Source organism: Dromiciops gliroides, chromosome 3, assembly GCF_019393635.1.
Source record: "Dromiciops gliroides isolate mDroGli1 chromosome 3, mDroGli1.pri, whole genome shotgun sequence".
In the NCBI taxonomy this organism is placed as follows: domain Eukaryota; kingdom Metazoa; phylum Chordata; class Mammalia; order Microbiotheria; family Microbiotheriidae; genus Dromiciops; species Dromiciops gliroides.
In genome coordinates, this window is record NC_057863.1 from 534,272,267 (window position 1) to 534,290,446 (window position 18,180).

The 18,180-nt window shown below is 38.8% G+C and overlaps 1 pseudogene; it reads right to left on the reverse strand.

Annotated features, from left to right (window-relative positions):
- Nucleotides 1-15,588: 15,588 nt before the first annotated feature.
- Nucleotides 15,589-16,048, reverse strand: LOC122745710 (annotated as a pseudogene).
- Nucleotides 16,049-18,180: the final 2,132 nt, after the last annotated feature.

Sequence of the window (18,180 nt, forward strand, 5' to 3'; positions counted from 1 at the left end):
TCTGAATTATAATAATAATTAGTGTGTTTATAGCTTCCTACAAGCACGATCTCATTTAATTCATCCTCATAAAGTCCTTGTGTAGGTGGGTACTATATGGTTACTACTATTTTCATTTTACAGATGAGGGATCTGAGACTCAAAGAGGTTTGTGTGACTTGTCTGTGACCACACAGCTAGTAGATGTCAGAGGTGGAATTCGAGTCCAGGTCTTTCTGACTTCAGATCTCGTGCCTTATCCATTACACTCCCGATTAAATTATGTCAAGTTTTTTCACTGCCCACTAAAATTCTGTAACTAAATAGAGAATGCATTAATATGTTGTATATGTGATACTTTGAAGGCAAGGTGACCAGGACTTGATTTCATGGAGTAGTGGGAATCAGGATTATGTGCTATTTATTAAGCACTCAGTCCTTTCTGTCATGTATACCATCCACCACCAGAGGGATCTCTAGACCTATTCATTCATTTGTTCCATAGCCTTAATTTTGTCTTTTTTTAAAATTTTTTTTTTTTTTTTAGGCAGTGAGGGTTAAGTGACTTTCCCAGGGTCACTTTTATACTTTTATCTCCTCTGCTTAGTACAGTACCTGACACACAGTGGGCACTTAATAAATGCCTATTTATTAATCGAATGATTGGTTCATTGTGTTTCTGTTAAGATTCTTACACTAGAATAATAGGCAGAAGAGCTTATAACCCCCATCCCATCCCCCATCCCACTACTTGCTCTGCTCTATCTAGAGCACTTCTCTTTTCCGGGGAGCATTCTTAGATCTGGGCCCTTTTCGGTAGCATATTCGCCTAGGGCTCTTTCTGATGGTTCCCTTTTTAAAAAGATATGTACAACCAAAGGCTTCTAGTTGGTCCCCATATGCAACTTTCCACAACCATAATTGGGGATGGGGCTGAATCAAAGAGGAACGAACACTGAACTATACAAGCTGCCTACTAAGTAGATTTTGAAGGGAAAAACAACTTGACTCTCACACTTTTAGTCCTCTCTTAAACTTTCCATGGGGTAGAGAGGATCTCTTTTCTCTCCCATCCCTAATAACTATCCTGGTTATCCTCACATGGCAACAAGAACATTTCCTTGCCTTGGAGAGTCTGAGACTGGATCTTGTAGCTCTTTGTCTTTCTTTCCCTAAGCACAAGTGATTTAGTAGTTCTGAGGGGGGGTATATTTACAGCCTTATTTCTACTTGAGGGATCTAGAGTAATTAAGAGGTCTAGGTGACTGATAGCAGTAACCTCCCCCTCCCCCAACTAATAAATATTTCTTGAAGGAAAAGAAAATCACCTTCAGAAGGATTAGTTTGAGCCATTCTCTGGCTTGCCCAAAGATATGGAACTTGAAGAAATTGATCAAATAGTGTAATCAAAGTGGAAAGGAAATGTTTGTTCAGAAGTCCTCCAAAATATTTCATGCTTTGAAATTTTAAGTATCAACCTTCTGGGAGAGAGTATAACAGGAGTTATAGGTTACTATTTCATGTTTTAAGTCTTTGTCTATGTATGCTTATGAGTCTTTTGTGTTTTAAGCATTTTTTCTATGTGGAACAAATAAATAGCTGTGCTATATGTTATCTATATTGTCAATTGTGTACCTTTCTAGATGGGATCCTGTTAATAATTTTTGGAGAGACCCTAAACACACCAATGCTTTAAGTAATTTTCTCTGGGGCTCTGAAGTGGGGGGTATAAAGAGCCAGAAACAATAAGAAAAAAGAGCCTGGCATCCCCTCACCTTCACTGGACCTCTGGAGTTCAAAGGGTAATTTTTATGCCTTGTGGCCAACAAGAAGAAAAAGAGAGAGAGAGATTTGTGCTATTGGTGCCTTTTCTATACACCCACAGTTCTAGGTCAGCGGTCAATTAAAAGGCTTGAGGGAATGGCTTGAACTAATCTTCCTGAAGGTGATTTTTTCATCATCACGCAGTAAACTGACAGGGAAGAGTTGCAGAATATTTGTTAATACTATTTTTTCCAATTACATGTAAAGACAATTTTAAAATTCATTTTTTGAAAGATTTTGAGTTCCAAATTTTTCTTCCTCCTTCCTTCCCTTCCCTCCTCTCCAAGATGGCAAGCAATCTGTTACAGGTTATACATGTGTAATCATGTAAAACACATTTCCACATTAGTCATGCTATGAAAGAAGAAACAGGACAAAAGGAAAAAAAACTTTGAAAAAAATCCCCCCAAATGAAAATACTATCCTTAGATATGCATTCAAACTCTATCAGTTCTTTTTCTGGATGTGGATAGCATTTAGCATCATGAGTCTTTTGAAATTGTCTTGGATCATTGTATTGCTGAGAAAAGCTAAGTCAGTCATAATTGATAATTGATCATCACACAATGTTGCTGTTACTATGTACAATGTTCTCCTGGTTCTGCTCACTTAACTAAGGATCAGTTCATATAAGTCTTTCCAGGTTTTTCTGAAATCTGTATTCCATTACAATCATATAGCACAACTTGTTCAGCCATTCTCCAACTGATGGGCATCCCCTCAATTTCCAATTCTTTGCCAACAGAAAAAGAGCTTCTATAAATATTTTTTGTACATGTGAGTCCTTTTCACTTTTTTGATCTCTTTGGGATACAGATGTAGTAGTGGTATTGCTGTACCAAAGGGTATGCACGGTTTGATTACCCTCTGGAAATAGTTCCAAATTGCTCTCCAGAATGGTTGGATCAGTTCATATCTCCACCAACAGTGCATTAGGGTCCTGATTTTATCACCTCTTCTCCAACATTTATCATTTCCCCTTTTTGTCATATTAGCTAATCTGGTAGGTGGAAGGAAGGTGGTACCTCAGAATAGTTTTAATTTGCATTTCTTTTAATAGTGATTTAGAGCATTTTTTCCATGTTTATAGATATCTTTGATTTCTTCATCTAAGTACTGCCTGTTCATACTCTCTGACCATATATCAATTAGGGATTGACCTGTATTCTTATAAATTTGACTCAGATCTCTATATATTTGAGAAATGAGAGCCTTATCAGAGACACGCTGAAAAAATTGCTTCCCAGCTTTCTGCTTTCCTTCTAGTCTTGGTTGCATTGAGTTTGTTTGTGCAAAAACTTTTTAGCTTAATATAGTCAAAATTATCAATTTTGCATTTTGTAATGCTCTTTATCTCTTGTTTGGTTATAAATTGTTCCCTTTTCCATTGATCTGATAGATAAGTTATTCCATGCTCTCCTAGTTTGTGTATGGTATCGCCCTTTATTTCATTTAATTATTTAAACATTACACATTTTTATTTATAGTTTTGGGTTCCAATTTTTATCCCTCTTTCCCTTCCTCCCCTGTCCCCTCTCTGAGGCAGTAAATAATCAGATATGGGTTATACATGTATGGTTATGTAATGTAAAAACATTACCATATTTGCCATTTTGTATAAGCAAACTTGATTAAAAGAAAAAAATGAAAGAAAGTGAAAAATAGCATGCTTCAGTCTGTTCCATCAATATCAGTTATTTTTTCGGAGGTGGATAGTATGTTTCATCAATAGTCCTTTGGGATTGTCTTGAATCATTGTTTTGTTGAGAATAATCAAGGCATTCAAAGTTCTTTAATTTTTTTTTTTTTGGTGGGGCAATGAGGGTTAAGTGACTTGCCCAGGGTCACACAGCTAGTAAGTGTTAAGCGTCTGAAGCCGGATTTGAAGGTCCTCTTGAATCCAGGGTGGGCACTTTATCCACTGCACCACCTACCTGCCCCCACAGTTCTTCATCAAACAATATTGACAATTCTACCTAAATTAATTTACTTATTCAGTGCCATACCAATCAAACTACCAAAAATTATTTTGTAGAGCTAGGAAAAATAATAACAAAAATCATCTGGAAGAACCAAAGGGAGAGAGTATCTAGGGAATTAATGAAAAAATGCAAATGAAGGTGGCTTAGCAATACCAGATCTAAAACTATACTATAAAACAGCAATCATCAAAACTGTTTAGTACTGGCTAAGAAATAGAGTGGTAGATCAGTACACAAGACATGGTAGTAAAATTCTATAGAAATCTACTGTGTGATAGTCATTTCATTATACTAGCTTAGCCTACCCATGAGCAATGGATATTTTTCCAATTGTTTAGATCTGACATTATTTGTCTGAAAAGTGTTTTGTATTTGTATTCATATAGTTCCTGGGTTTGTCTTGACAGGTAGACTCCCAAGTATTTTGTATTGTCTGCAGTTATTTTAAATGGAATTTCCCATTCTATCTTTTGCTTCTGGGCTTTGTTAGTAATATATAGAATTTGCATGTTCTGAATTTGAAGACAAGGCCTTGCATTCTATTTTTCCAGAAGCAGATTCCTCAAGTATCCATGTAGGTTGGCACCCAGAAGAGCAGATTCCATATGTTTTATGGACTTGGACCCTATCGACCAGTCCTCCTCATACGTGGATATAGCAGGGATGTAGTAAATATTTGTTAAATGATAATGTATTTAGCTGAACTACGTTATGTAGAAAAATGAGGAAGCTGAGCTTGTAAGTAAGCATGGGATTTAGAATTAGAAGGGACCTTAAACATCTTTCAAGTAATCTAACCTCATCTCCCTCCCTCCCTTCCCTCCCCCCTCCCTAAGACAGAAAGCAATCTGATATAGGTTATATAGGTACAATAACATCAAACTTATTTCTGCATTAGTCATATTGTGAAAGAAGAATCAGAACAAAAGGGAAAAATCTCAATAAAGAAAAAAAAACACAACCAAAAAGTAGAAACAGTATGGTTTAATCTGCATTCAGAATCCACGGTTCTTTTTTTTTTTTTTTTTGATGTAGAGAACATTTTCCATCATGAGTTCTTTGGAATTATCTTGGATCATTGTATTGCTGAGAAGAGCCAAGTCTATTATAGTTGATCATCACACAATGTTGCTGTTACTGTATATAATGTTCTCCTGGTTCTGCTCACTTCACTTGGCATCAGTACACTTAAGTCTTTCCAGGCTTTTCTGAAATCTGTCTGCTCATCATTTCTTACAGTACTATAGTATTCCATTACATTCATATACCACAACTTGTTCAGCCATTCCCCAATTGATGGGCATTCCCTTGATTTCCAATTCTTTGTCACCACAAAGAGAGCTGCTACAAATATTTTTTTGTACGTGTGGGTCCTTTTCCCCCTTTTTTGTGATCTCTTTGGGATATAGACCTAGTAGTGGTATTACTGGGTTAAAGGTATGCACAACCCCATAGCCCTTTGGGCATAGCTCCAAATTGCTCTCCAGAATGGTTGGATCAATTCACAACTCCACCAACAATGCATTAGTGTTCCAATTTTTCCATAGCTTCTCCAACATTTATTATTTTCCTTTTTTGTCATATTAGCCAATCTGATAGTTGTGATGTGGTACCTCAGAGTTATTTTAATTTGCATTTCTCTAATCAATCATGAGTTAGAGCATTTTTTTCATATGGCAATAGATAGATTTGATCTCTTCATCTGAAAACTGCCTGTTCATATTCTTTGACCATTTTTCAATTGGGGAATGACTTGCATTCTTATAAATTTGATTTAGTTCCCTATATATTTTAGAGATTAGGCCTTTATCAGGAACACTGACTGTAAAAATTGTTTCCCAGATTTCTGCTTCCCTTCTAATTTTGACTGCATTGTTTCTGTTTGTACAAAACCTTTTTTAATTTAATGTAATCAACATTATCCATTTTGCATTTCATAATATTCTCTATCTCTTGTTTGATCATAAATTGCTCTCTTCTCCATAGATCTGAGAGGTAAACTATTCCTTCCTCTCCTAACTTACCTATGGTATCACCCTTTATGTCTAAATCATGTACACATTTTAACCTTATTTTGGTATAAGGTGTACAATGTTGGTCTATGCCTAGTTTCTGCCATACTATCTTCCAGTTTTCCCAGCAGTTTTTGTCAAATACCAAGTGCCTCTTCCAGAAGCTGGAGTCTTTGAGTTTATCCAACAGTAGATTACTATAGTCATTTACTACTGTGTCTCCTGTGCCTTACCTATTCCATTGATCCAGCACTCTATTTCTTAGCCAGTACCAAATAGTTTTGATGACTGTTATTTTATAGTATAGCTTCAGATTTGGTATGTCTAGCCCACCTTCCTGTGCATTTTTTTTTTCATTAGTTCCCTTGATATTCTTGACCTTTTGTTCTTCCAGATGAATTTTGTTTTAGGTAGTCTGATTGGTATGGTACTGAATAAGTAAATTAATTAAGGTAGAATTTTCATTTTTATTATATTAGCTCAGCCTATCCATGAACAATTTATAGAAAATTATGATTCTTTAAGGGAAAAAAGTAATGTTGAAACAGGAGAGGGAAAATATTTTGCAACACACCTTTGGATTACTTATCTGTAAAAATGAGGGGGTTGGAATAATGGTTTCAAAGGTTCTTTTTTAAAATGATTATTATTTGAAGAAAAAATATTTTGTGAATTAATAGTGAAATAGGACAAATAACAGGAGTTTTAGTGGTGTATAGACCACTAGCCCTGTAGTCAGGAGGATGTGAGTTCAAATCTGGCCTCAGACACTTATTAGCTGTGTGACCCTCGGTAGGTCACTTAACCCCAATTGCCTCAAAAAAAAAAAACCCCAAAACCATCTGGGGCCATCTCCAGTTGTCCTGATGTGTAGGTTGCCACTGGACCTAGATGGCTCTGGAAGAGAGAGTGAAGTTGGTGACTTTGCACAGCCTTCTCTCACTTAAATCTAATTCACTGTGAGTCATGACATCACCCCAATGTCATGGTTTTCTTTGAGAACAAAATACTAACAACAACAGGTGACCCTTGCTAGGGGCATGGTCAGTGGCCTGTTTCTTTTGGTTAGAGGTGGCTTCAACTGATCTTGTGATTTCCCCAGGAACGTGCTATCATCCTGCAATAATTTGTGCAATCTATCTACATAGTTGCCCCACCCTGCTCCCCCACCCCTTTTCTGATGTATATAATGTCTGTTTGTACCTCTCTTCCATAAAACAGTGCACTGTTCTGAATTGTAATTCCTTGACTCTGAATAGATGCTTTACTTTATTTATTGATCACCTTGTTGACCCGAGCTTTTGTACTGGATTGACACTTATTTCTCTTCTGTTTTCTCTGTCACATTGAAATATCTTTGAACTGGGAAGGACAGAACAAAAATGACTAATGGGGAGCTTATACCCAAATCAAACAGGGCAGCACTAAAAAGGTTCCCAGCTGCCCATGATGAGTTCAAGTCACCAGGCCCAGATGAGCTACATCCCAGGGTATGAAAGAGTTGGCAGCACAATTGCTGAGATTGTGAAGAATGGAAATCGTATCTTAGGACGAGTGAAGGGCAAATGACACATTTTCAAAAAAGGATAGAAAATTGGGTCTGTAAACTCTAGGACAGAAACCATGACTTAGATTCCTGGCCAAAGTCTAGAGTGTATTGTTCAAGGGATGGATAGTGAGTCTCTAGAAAAGGAAATTGTGACTATAGAGAACCAGCAGAGTTCCATCAAGAACAGGTTATGTTTCTGTTGTGCATAGTTGTTTTGCTCGACTGTTTTTTTTTTTTTAACAAGGGTTTTTTTTTTTAAAGTTGGGAGGTTGAGAGAATAGCAGTGATAGCTGTAACAAAAAAAATAAAAAGTTACTCATTGTAGCATTTTAAAAAATGAACAGGAGAGAACAGAAGGTCACAGAGGATCAGGGTAACTTTGAAACTTATGTAGAATTTATAATATAATTTTGAAAAGAAATGCAGGATGTACATGATGGAGATACAGGCTTTCATATGCAATCCTCTTTTTTCCTGTTCTCTTTGTATACAGAAAAGTTTGTGTTTTTCAGTTTCCTAAGTTAAGAATAACAAAAATAAATAAAAAAAAATGTTTTAGGAAAAAAATAGGCCATGCCAGATTCATCTTTCCTTTTTGGGCAGCTTTACTTAGCTGGTCATATCTAGTTTATAAATATCTAGCTTACTTAGCTTTTAGCAAAGCACATTCCTTTGGGTAGGATGACTACAATTAGGTAGATTAAAAACGAATTGAATAGGGGCAGCTAGGTGGTGCAGTGAATAGAGCACTGGCCCTGGTTTCAGGAGGACCTGAGTTCAAGTCTGACCTCAGACACTTAACACTTATTAGCTATGTGACTTTGGGCAAGTCACTTAACCCCAATTGCCTCACACAAAAAAAAATAAAATGAAGCACCAAGAACTAAACACAACACTTTAAAACAAACAAACAAAAAACAAAAACGAATTGAATGGAGTTGGGTTCCAGTCACACCAAAGGAAGAGTCATTTATTGTCAACCTGAAATGAGTTTTCTGGTGGGGTGCCTCATAATACAGGAATCTGTATTTAGGCCTATCCTATTTAACACTTTTATTAATGACTCGAATAAAAGTTGAAATGTCATATAATAACTTACATTTGTATAGAACTTTACAGTTTTCAAAGCACTTGTTTTTTCTCCTTTGATTATGACAGGAGCCCTGTGAGGTTGTTGTTCATCCTTCATTCTCAAAGAGGACGGATGACATCACAGGTGATATCTTGACTTGTGCGTGGATTGGACTTAGGTGAGGCAAAGCTGTACAAAATCGTCAACCTCACTTTCTCTTCCAGAGTCATCCAAGTTCAATGGCAAGACAAAAGCCAAGATGTGGCCATAGTCCAGGATGCAGTGGGTATCTTCCCTGTCTGACCAGGCTCTTAAGTACTCCACAGCACCTGCTTCAGTTACCTTCATGACTGTTGGAACAAACTGTTCTCATCTGCCTATTCCTCCTTGGGGAGTTCTTCACATGCTCGGGGTAGAGTCCGTTCCTCCCCCCGCCCCCGCAGTTCACCAATGGGTTTGAAGGAGTTGCTATCATTTTGCAGATGAACAAAGTGAAAATGAGAGAGGTTAAGTGATTTGCTGAAAGTCACCTAGCTAGATTTTAAACCTATGACCCTATAATCCCAAGCATCTAGGGCAGAATTCAAACTCAATTCTTCCTGATGCAAATCCAGTATCCAGATCTAGGCAGGCAGTAGTCCTGCTGTGCTCTGCCCTGATAAGGCCACATCTGGAATATTGTTTTCAGCCCTAAGTAGAACATTTTAGGGGGATCTTTCTTAAGCTGAAAAGTATTTAGAGGAGGGATACCAGGCTGAATTCAAAGCTTATGAGATCATTTGAAGAAAATGGGCATGTTGGATATAAAGAAAAAATATAGGAAAACTTTCCCAACAATTAGCACTACCTAAAGATACAGTGGGCTGTCTTGGGGGTTGTGAGTTTCCATTTACCAAAGGCCTTCAAACAAATGCTAGATTAGATGACCTTGTGTTGGGCACATTGTGGTGGGGAATTCCTTCTCTGGTATGGGTTATACTGGATGGTCAACGAGGTTCCTTCCAACTGTGAGATTCTGTGAGTCTGTGTTTCGTTCTCTCCTTTCCCTGATAGCCCCACAGCTGGGGACTGCCATAAGTGCAGTCTGTGAATAAGTCTGTACTGCTCTGCCTGCTTCCCCTCCTTTCTAGCCCCCCAGTACTTTGGAGTCTCTGCAGCATCATTGGCTTCTCCTCCCTCTGCTCCCATCTGTCACTGCTGCTCAGCCTTGGTCCTGGACCCACAGTACTAAGTGTCTTTCTGGGTCTTCTTACTCTGTACCTAGAGGTTTCTCTACCTTTGTTGCAGCTGAAACCCTCTTACAGAAACTCTGTAAACTGAGATAATTAGAGCTGCAGACTCAGCTCCAACCTTACTTTTACCCATTCCCTATTGTTGATGTGATATTGGGATCTTTTCCTTCAGTTCTGTTTACACACACAGGGCTTACTTAAATACAATTTATTCACATCAAAACAAAGGATACAGCAAGAATACACATGTATACCTGTGGCTTAGTCACTTTTGGTCCTAGTGTAATGATTGGAATGACGCCACCTGCTGGAGAGTTACCGTAGGAAAGCTCTGCCATGAGGAGAAGGCGTCTGAGGGCAAGCCATGCAGCTTTCCTTGGCGTTAGGAAGTGACGTTTGCTCGTGGGTACTGTCAATCAAGGCTACCAGCCAGTTAGCTTGGAGCTGTGTGCATGAGTTAATGGGATGTGCCCAGTTTCACAGGAGGCTTATGGGAAGAAGGAGATGTGGTTCTCTCTCTTTTGCCAGGACTCTCGTGGAGAGCAGAGTAAGAGAATTGTAGCTCCCTGAGATAGACAGCTGAATCTAGGCCTTTCTCTCTCTCTTCTCCAAATTCTTATTCTCATTAATAAATGCTTAAAAGTCTAAACTCTTGCTAAAGCTTCTAATTTAATGGCAACTACTCATTAGATATTTTAGACAGTATAGCTAGAATTTTAGCCCCTTATACTAGCTTTTGGTCCTGATTCCAGAACTACAGCTAGGAATATTTGAACTTGCAGCAAGAGACAGGAGGAAGGTAGACAGACCAGTGAACACCAGAACTTGCCCTTGAGTGTGAAAACACACACACAGATGCACATGGAGCTCACCCTTATAGAGCATCTGGTAGTTTCTAATCCAATCCAAGAAGCAGTTGTTAAGTACCTACTATATGCAAGGTACTTGGGATTCAATTGACAAAACAGCCCCTTCTCTGAGGAAGCTCACATTTTTTAGAGGTATTCTAATGTGTAAACACAATTTTGAGAGGGAGCAAGTGTTAATGACTAAGGGGATCAGGAGGTGGCATATGAGCACTCCAGGCATAGAGGACAGCCTATTGTTATTGTTGTCCAGGTGTTTCAGTCGTCTAACTCTTTATGACCCCATTTGGGGTTTTCTTGGCAAAGGCACTGGAGTGGTTTGCCATTTCCTTCTCTAGCTCATTTTAAGGACACGTAACCCTGTTTGCCTCAGTGCCTCACATGTAAAATGGACAAGGGATCTACCTGGAGTCAAAATTGGAAGTAGAAAGGAACTTCACAACTACATTCACAGTGCTTATACTGGCACAAGATGACAGGCAACCCCAGGACCAGGGAAACATAATGAGCAGCACCCACACATAATACCACTAGGGAGAAATTCTTAGAAGAAACTATGTGTTCCACACCCAATTCAGTGGCATAATCTATTTAACCTGGGCAGTAAATGAGCCTAACACTCATCAGAATTGGCTCAAAGAACTTAATCTCATCAGAATTGGCTCAAGGAGGGAATAACATATACACTCAATTTGGTGGAGTAATCTATCTAACCCTGCAGGAAAATGGGAGGGGAAGAGGATAAAGAGGGAGGGCCAAAAGAAGGGAGGGCGGATTGGGGGAGGAGAGAGTCAGAAGCAGATCCCTTTTGAAGAGGGATAGGGTGAAAGAAGATAGATAATATCATGGGGAAGGGAATAGGATGGAAGGAAACAATTAACAATAGTAATTGTGAAAAAGAGAAAAGGGGAAAATTGTACAAAAAATATTTATAGCAACTCTTTGTGGTGGCTAAGAATTGGGAATCAAGGGAATGTTCATCAATTGGGGAATGACTGAAGAAGCTATGGTATATGATTGTATTGGAATATTATTGTACTATAAGAAATGACAAGAGACAGCTAGGTAGTGCAGTGGATAAAGCACCAGCTCTGGATTCAGGAGGACCTGAGTTCAAATCTGCCTTCAGACGTTTGACACTTACTAGCTGTGTGACCCTGGGCAAGTCATTTAACCCTCATTGCCCCACAAATAACAAACAAAAAAGAAATGACAAGCAGGATGATTTCAGAAAAACCTGGACTCATATGTACTGATGTATAGTGAGGTAAGCAGGACAACATCGTGCACAGTGACAGCATTGTTGTTCTATGAGCAATACAATGATTCAAGACAATCCCAAAGGATTAATGATGAAGCATACTGTCCACTCCCAGAGAAAGAACCGATATTGATTGAACACAGACTAAAAAAAAGAAAAAGAGCACTTGTAGATTGTACATTTATAACCTATGTCAGATTGGTTGCTATCTTGTGGAGATGGGAGGAAAGGGAGGGAGGGAGAAAATTTTGGAATTTTAAATCTTATGAAAATGAATGTTGAAAACTACCTTTACATGTAACTGGAAAAAATTAAATGTTTGTTACAGAAAAAAAAAAGAAGAAGAAACTGTGTGTTCACCAGAGACCATGGATTAGGAAGGGAACAGGTATTTACTAAATACCTCCCATGTGCCAGGCACTGTTCTAAACACTTCAGAAATATTATCTCTTGATCCTCATGAGAATCCTGTGAGGTAGAATACTATTATTATCCCCATTATACATTTGAAGAAATTGAGGCAGACAGAGATTAAGTGACTTGCTCAAAGCTAGTAAGTGTCTGAGGCTGGATTTGAACTCAGGTCTTCCTTACCTCAGGCCCAGCACCACATGTATGTATGACACATTAGACCAGTGGGGAGCAATCCTTGTAGAAGCTGTATGATGAAATCATGAGAAGACATTGGTGGCTTTTTAGTAACAGATGAAGGATACTGATTGCATGTTCCCTGTGTCCCTCTGTAAATGAGCCCTGGTCACATGTATTCTCTACATGTGTGCCATTCCCAATGTGTTCCCACTCTGAACAGGTTCCATATCTTTCTATGTATATTCCTACCTATAAATGTTTCATTTATGAGTATCCATACACATTTATGGTCTCCTTATTTCTTATGTTCCCATTGAGAGATATGTGTACTTGTGGGAGAGTATATCACAGGCTTAGACGAGAATTGTTTGATTTCAGCTTCTTTTCTTTGAACTAAAGACATCTTCTAGTTAACTAGCAAAGGTAAATACATTGGTAGGGGCTCGCATACTCACAGAATATCTTCAATCCTGTCTTGGGAATCCACATGCAAGTTAGAGGTGCCCTAAGGCACTACATCTATAAACTCATGAAATTAAACTATTGGGTATAATTTTATATGGACATTTCATTTTTAGTCAACTAGGTAGTACAGTGGTTTCAGTCATGTCTAACTCTTTATAAACCTCATGTGGGGGAACTCAGTATTTGACAAAAACTGCTGGGAAAACTGGAAGATAGGACGGCAGAAACTAGGCATAGACCAACATCTTACACTTTATACAAAAATAAGGTCAAAATGGGTTCAAGATTTAGACATAAAGGGTGATACTACAGATAAATTAGGAGAGGAAGGAATAATTTACCTCTCAGATCTATGGAGAAGAAAACAATTTATGTCCAAACAAGAGATAGAGAATGTTATGAAATGCAAGATAGAAGACTTTGATTACATTAAATTAGAAAAGTTTTGTCCAAACAGAAGCAATGCAGCCAAAATTAGAAGGGAGGCAGAAAGCTGGGGAACAATTTTTACAGCCAGTATTTCTGATAAAGGCCTCATTTCTAAAATATATAGGGAACTAAATCAAATTTATAAGAATGTAAGTCATTCCCCAATTGAGAAATGGTCAAATGAACAGGTAGTTTTATGATTGAAGAAATCAAAGCTATCTGTTGCCATATGAAAAAATGCTCTATATCACTATTGATTAGAGAAATGCAAATGATCCCATGTGGAGTTTTCTTTACAAAGATACTGGAGTGGTTTGCCATTTCCTCTCCAGCTTATTTTATACATGAGGAAATTGAGGCAAACAGGGTTAAGTGACTTGCCCTGGGTCACATAGCTAGTGTCTGAGGCCAAATTTGAACTCAAGAAGATGAGTCTTCCTGACTTCAGGCCCAGTGCTCTATTCACTGCTCCACCTAGCTGTCCTTAATTGGTATAGAATAGGTACTTAATAAATGCTTATTGCTTCATCAAGTGATTATGATATAGAGATAATCCCGAATTCCCAAGGACTATGCCCATACAATATAAGCTCTGATCGGTTCTACCAAGTAATTGTTTGTAATAGAAGAGATAGACTTTCTACTGTCTGAGACTGTCCTTGCTAAATATGGAGCAACTCATCATGAACAGGTTTGTCTGAAGGTGACAAATACTTTGGTCAAAAAGACCCAGCAACAATGTTGTTGTTGTTGGCTCTGTCATTTGGTGTTGAATAGCATCTTTATTAGCCATCTTGTTGGGTACCTTTCATATTGCACACTGCTGAAGAATGGAAGCTCTTCGAGGGCAGAGACTGTTTTGTTTTTGTCTCTGTATGCCCTGCATTTAGCATAGAGCCTGCCACTCATCAGGCATTTAACAAATAGTCATTGAATTGAACTGAATCCTTAATATGCCATCATTCCCCCAGGTGATGCACTGAACTAATTCTCAGATACTTCTAGGATGTATCAAGTTCATATTTTAAAATTCTCTCATTAGATTTTCATGGTTCATGATATCATTATTACATATAAGAAGATAAATTCAATGCCACAGTCACATTATTATTTTTTTATAATTTAATATAACTGGTTTTTACATATACATCTTAATTTAGTTTCTCTGCATTGTTACCCACTTCCCTAAGGTTTTTATTGAATAATGTCTTTTGGACCAATTTAATTTAGCATTTAGAACCACAATGAGATGCTATTGTTTTTAAGGTCCTATCCAGGTCCGAAGTTCTTAGTTTTCTTCTAATTCTCTCTTAACAAATTTTACGCGTGAACATTATACACTTTTCCTCACTGTAGAGTGCATCCTTTAAAACCAGCTTTTCAGTGTTCTGGTTTTCCTCAAATGCCAGGTAGTGTTCTGGATACAAGTATGACTCGAATTTTACCTTCTCAAAGCCTATAACACCATTTTCCCTGAATAAGATATCCTCATCCTTGTGTTCAATCTTGTCTGGAAAATCACCATCCTATAGGAAAGAAGAAATGAAAACATCCCAGATGTTATAATGTTGGGCCATAGATAGCCTAAATCAGAAGCACATGTATTTACATTATATAGAATATGGATGGAAATATGTGTATATCACAAAATTAATAGCACACACAGGCACATAGATGTGTATATGCATATTTATACATATTTGTACATGTAGATCGACATATGTTTGTGCTGTTACCTCTGTGATGCTATGTAGCCAGCTCCATCCTCTTGCAGTGTATCTGCCTGCACATTCTACACCCTGATTATACTTCTGGGCACACCCAGTCTCTCCTCTTCTGCCTAGTTGTCATCTCCTCTGCTCCCAGGCAGATAGCATTCCAGTAGGGCAGTAGTCATACTATGCTCTCCCCTCAGAAGGAGCAGGAGGATTATCAAAGTAGTTCCTCCCTGGTCTTGCCACAAGGTCAGATACAAAAGCTCACTGCTGCAATCACCCTCCAGTCTCCTAAGAACATACATGGCTCTGGGTAATTGATTTATCCAGTGCATCAAGAGTTCATCTAAAATAAACCCTATGAATATTCTATAATCTCTCTCAATGTTTAACCACCTTCCCTTGTTCCACAGTCTGAAGCCAACAATCTGCCTGTTGTGAACTGAGAGCTCCCTGCCCCATAAGATATGGAATATGGTATAGAGTCACACACACACACCACAATTCCAAGGCCCTGGGCTCTAATCCTTTGCCACTGACTTTTTTTTTTTGGTGAGGCAATTGGGGTTAAGTGACTTGCCCAGGGTCACACAGCTAGTATTGCCACTGACTTTTTTTTTCTTTTTTCAAGCAGTTTGACTTTATTAGCCAAAGGCAGGTCTGGCCCCCTAAGTGCTCTTGGGTGGGCAGGTTCACTTCTTCTTCACCACCACTGGCTTCTGGCTCCACAGGATGGCACTGGCTCGGGCGGAGCGGCCATGCGGAGATCTTTCTAGTATTTGTTCTTGTGGATGATGTGCCGGACGCTGTTGAGTGTGGCCCAGGCATCTTTGTTGATGGTGGTCCTCACACAGGAAGTGGCAGGCTTCCTCTGACCTGCCCGGCACTTCAGCACCACCACGATGCCATTGCCATCGGCGGCCGGCTCGATGCCCACCGTCTTCCAGTGGATCAGCAGAAGGAGTTTTGGGCCTTGAGGTTGATGGGCTCGGTGCTGTACGGATGCTTGTTGGGCTTGATGAGGAAGCTGGAACAGTTCCGGAGGACCATCCACTGCAGATGGGCAGACATGGCAGTGGTGGGGGCAACCTCAGGTGGTGGTGGCTGCTCTCATGGCAACTCCCAGAGATGGAAAGGGCCTTCCACTGATTTTTGATGTAACATTGGCAAAGATCCTTCCCCTTTCTGGGCTTTTATCTACCTAAAGAAGGGGATGGACTGGGATGTTTTTAAAGAACTCTTCTAATGATAATATCCTATCTATCTATAGAATATAGATATTCCATCTAACTATCTATGCATTCATTTATCCATTTGTGTATTTGTTCAACTATTCATCTATTAATTAATGAATCAATTTTTCTAGCTAGCTATAAATTAATTGTATCAAGGACATGATGATTCTTCCAGTCATTCAGGTTTGAAATGTGTTATCCTTGATTTCTCATTCTTTTGTACCTCAATAAAGAATCACTTGCCAAATCTTGTTTCTATTTCTACAACATCTCTCTTGTTTACTCAGAGATATCTCTCTTGTTCAAGCCTAAGTCACCTCTTTATGGGACTATTACAATGGCTTTCTAATTGGTCTCCCTGCTTCCAGTCTTTCCCCATTCCAATCTGTCCTCCACAGAGATGCCAAAAGTGATTTTCCAAAAGCACAAGTCTGATTATGTCACTCCCCAACTCAATGAACTTCCTTCCTATTGCATTTAGGATTAAATACAAACTCTTCTGGCATTTAAAATCTTTTAAAACCTGGCTCTAGCCTATCTTTCCATGCTTATTCTACATCACTCCCTTTCATGCAATCTCTAGTACAATAAACTGATGCCACTGATCCTCACACACAATATTCCATTTTCTATCTGCATGTCTTTGCACAGGTTTCCCCCAGTACTTGGAATTCACTCTGTCCCCAGTTCTACCTCCTAGGATCCTTTGTTGTTGCTTTTCAGTCATTCAGTCATGTACAACTCTTCATGACCTCACATACAAGTCCATGGGGTTTTCTTGGCAAAGATAATGGTGTGGTTTGCTATTTCTTTCTCTAGTGTGTCCCCATTTTACAGATGAGGAAATGAGCCAAATAGGGGTTAAGTGATTTGTCAAGCATCGCGCAGCTATTAAGCATTTATCTGAGGTCATATTTGTTTGTTTTTTTTTTTTTCGGGGCAATGAGGGTTAAGTGACTTGCCCAGGGTCACACAGCTAGTAAGTGTGAAGTGTCTGAGGCCGGATTTGAACTCAGGTTCTCCTGAATCCAGGGTCAGTGCTTTATCCACTGTGCCACTTAGCTGCCCCTGAGGTCATATTTGAACTCAGATCTTCCTGATTCCAAGCCTAGTGCTCTAACCACTGCACCAAAGGATCCCTAGCCTCCTTCAAAGTTCTTTCTATGCAGTGCCTTTCCTGATCCTCACAGCTGATGTTTCTTCCTCAAAATTATTTTGTCCTAACTTTACATATAAACTTCATATGTGCTTATATGACTACATGTTGTTTTCTCTGACATATTCCCTGAAGGTGAGTTCTGTTTTGTGGATACAAATACAAAAACTTATATTTATTTATATGTATTTATATTCCTGTTACTTAGCACAGTTCCTGGCAATAGTAGGTACTTAATAAATGCTTTTGATTGGTTATTATTCTCTCATCTATGAAATGTGAAGACAGACAAGATAAGATCCACGTTCCAATCCAGATCTAAAAGTTGGTGTTTTCTGTGTGTGTTATCTCAACAATGCCTATTCCACAGGGTTTTTGTAAGGCTCAAATGAAATAGTATCCATAAAGTGCTTTGTAAATTCTAAGGCCAGCATAAATGTTAGCTAATCTTATTTTTTTCCCCCTTCAAGCTTGACCCTGATGTTTACTTTGCTGGACTTCCCTCTTGTTAAGGGTAGAAAGAAAAATCATACAGGGGAATTTGCCCAGGACCCCTACATCCCCTAAGTCCAGCCCTAATGATGCTACTAATCTAGAAGAGGGGCTTTAAAAAACTTTTATACTTCACTTTGAGATATCTTTGGGACATCCAGGTGGCACAGTGGATGGAGTGTTGGGGCTGGAGTTTGAAAGACTTATCTTCTTGAGTTCAAATATGGCCTCAGGCACTTACTAGCTGTGTGACCTTGGGCAAGTGCTTAGTTTCCTCATCTGTAAAATGAGCTGGAGAAGAAAATGGCAAACTACTCTGG